The sequence below is a fragment of the Pseudomyrmex gracilis genome, unplaced genomic scaffold, assembly GCF_002006095.1.
Source record: "Pseudomyrmex gracilis isolate BER0280 unplaced genomic scaffold, ASM200609v1 scaffold_92, whole genome shotgun sequence".
Classification (NCBI taxonomy): Eukaryota; Metazoa; Arthropoda; class Insecta; order Hymenoptera; family Formicidae; genus Pseudomyrmex; species Pseudomyrmex gracilis.
This window is the reverse complement of record NW_018020676.1, coordinates 650,778-653,644: the sequence shown is the minus strand read 5'-3', so window position 1 is coordinate 653,644 and position 2,867 is coordinate 650,778. Positions and strand designations below refer to the sequence as shown.

General features: G+C 38.1%; 1 protein-coding gene across 3 annotated transcripts in view; it reads right to left on the bottom strand.

Moving 5' to 3' along the window:
• Positions 1 to 2,867, bottom strand: part of LOC109855572 (zwei Ig domain protein zig-8-like) — a 121,642-nt gene that overhangs the window by 27,492 nt on the left and 91,283 nt on the right. The gene's annotated exons all lie outside the window — the stretch shown is intronic.

Here is a 2,867-nt window from a genome sequence, read left to right as displayed (position 1 = left end):
CTATACATTATTTGTTACGTTTTAATAACCTTTTATGATTAATATATTTCCAGTTTTTCATTTATCTTACATTGCACGTAGGGTATAATTCTACCCAAAAATATCAAAAGTGAACATCAAAAGGGCACAAAATATACGTAAAAACTTTTCCGTAGTTATTAAAAATATAATAAATAGTTTTTGTAATTTATTTTAGTACAAATAATACTATTCCAGCAAACAATTATTATCTAAATATTAAAATAGGTGTGGTTCACGCTATGTTTCTTAAACTTTTGACTGAGATCTTACCCTGAATACAACCTTAAGAGAATTTCAAACGTTTATTCACATCTCGTTTGAAATGTATTATTTTGCGGTTGGCAATTTTAAAGAGAGATTTTCCACTCCGAGTTTTAATTCGAAGCTTCATTTCGTGCACGGACTCGGCGGTCGGAATACGATATAACAAAGTCCCTCTCTCTCTCTCTCTCTTAAACGTGTTTCGAGACCGAAAAATGATGATCCGAGAACCGCAGGAATTAGATTGGGATGCCGGTTATCTCTCCGTGTTCGTTGAGCACGAGTGAGAAATTCGCGATCTAATGTATCGGCGTCATTACCCGATTCTAGGTTTCGACAACGCAGCGGAATCAAAGACAGTGGCAATTGAGAACATGGGACGGCACGTATCGCGTTACCTCTTCCAAAGGATATCTCGCTCAGCGATCCTTTTGTTAAAGCTTGCAATTGATGCAAGTAGCGATTAACAATTTTAGGTAGCGCGATCAGTTCGGTCTCTCTGGCGGAAACTATTTGACATTAAATATCACTTAATTGTCGCTCCGGAGTATTGCGATTGCATATATTTCCGATGACGACTAAAATATTTCGACAATTAGAACGATATCACGTTATATAACGAAAAAGCCAAGTTCTTTCGTTTTCGTTTTCAAATTACATAGACGTGAAAAAGCTGATCGGGAGCTTTTTAGTCCAATGCTAAACTTTTCTCTCTCGCTCCGACGGGCGCCACCGTAGACGGATCAATATTGTTGTTAGATTAACAAAACGGTAAAAAAAATTACAATTTTCAAAACGGCGTGAAAACAACAACTTTATAAAGAAATTTAACAACTTTGTAAAGAAATTCGCAAAAAGTGGTCTGATATGCTTGTGCTTTTTCCCCCGCACGTGAGGCGGTCACTACATGATATATCCTTCTAGATGCGTCGAGAGGTACAAATCTTCTGGAAACGGGATGCACAACAAGGAGAAGATATATATATCGTTTGACTTAAATCTCCCTTGCGTCGATGCGCCGTCACGACACACTATTAATTCCGAACGATATATTTCGATTCTGTGTTAGCGGCGCAGACGCGCCAACCGAGAGAACATACTGCACTATCATCGCGATTTATTTGTCTCCGACCGATCTATCCTTTCGTCGATCCCTGTACCGTTGCCAAAAATTATTCAAGCGTGCATGTTCGCGTGTGTGCATACTACCTTTTAACTTAGCATCTGAAATTAAGAGAGAAAAAGAGAGAGAGAGAGAGAGAAAGCGTACATTTAGAGAGAAAGAGAGAGAAAAAGAAAATCGAGATACCTTTTACGAGCTAACCAATAACGGAAATATTGTGAAAATTTGTTGGTAATATATACGTGTAATGTATATTAATTGTGAGTAATCGGTGCGTGATACGCGCAACCGTTACGATTGTACGAGCGCACAAATCTGCGTTACATTACAACCCATCGATTCATATTCATTTTGTTACTTTCAAGTGTAGCCATAGAAAAGCGAACCCAAATTTGTTTGTAATACCCGTATATATATATATTTACTTGCATCGCATAGCACGATATATTTGCAAGTTCACGGATGGACATTTAAATTCAACACCTATTTTATTTGCATTTACAAGCAATATGTTGTTTGCATACGTTTGATTATACTTAAATTATGTATACGTGAATCATATCGGTCTCGTAAAAATTAATCTCTTAGCAGCAATCTTAGATATATATATATATATTAACTAATTTAAATCTCACTTTTTTTTATGTGCACAAAAGCTTAGAAAAATTTAATTGAAATTTACAAATCCTCCTATATAAAAAAATCCATTTGGACCGCGAAGAACACATTTTTGAGTCAAATGTATCGCATCTATTGTTGCCTCTTTTCCGCGTTGCCGATTAGTTGGTTGAGTTGAGTCGAGTCGAATCAAATCGATAAGATCGAGAGAGTAAAATAATGACAGAAAAGCGATTTTGCCAGTTCATCGTAATGGAGAAAATTAAAAACGTGAGTAAAGTAACGTCACGTGACAGGAAATAGTAGAAAAACAACACATGACTAAAGTAACGTGATTTATATTATATATATCGTGTACGTAATTTATATTATATATAACATTAAATAATATATATTATACATATAATTTACTATATACTTTATATTGCATTATATGTATTATATACATACTACAGTAAAGTCACTGACGTCGGTCGCGTGACCGCGGCGGAGTCACTGACCTCGGCCGCGCGGCCTTGACGGAGTCACTGACCCCGGCCGCGCGGCCTTGACGGGGTCACTGACCTCGGCCGCGCGGCCTTGGTGGGGGGAGGTCACTGACCCCGGCCGCGCGGTCTTGATGGGGGGGAGAGGTCACTGACCCCGGCCGCGCGACGGCGGCAAGATTACTGACTTTGGTCATGTGATTACGGTATATATACAGGGTGTCCCAGAATTGCCGTACAATCTCTCGTAGGCAGGTAGAAGGAGTAAAACTGAGTCGAAAAGTCCTAAACCATTTTTTTCTATTATTTATAATAAAGGAGTAATTATTGAGTAAATCAGGCCAATCAGCGCAGACCTT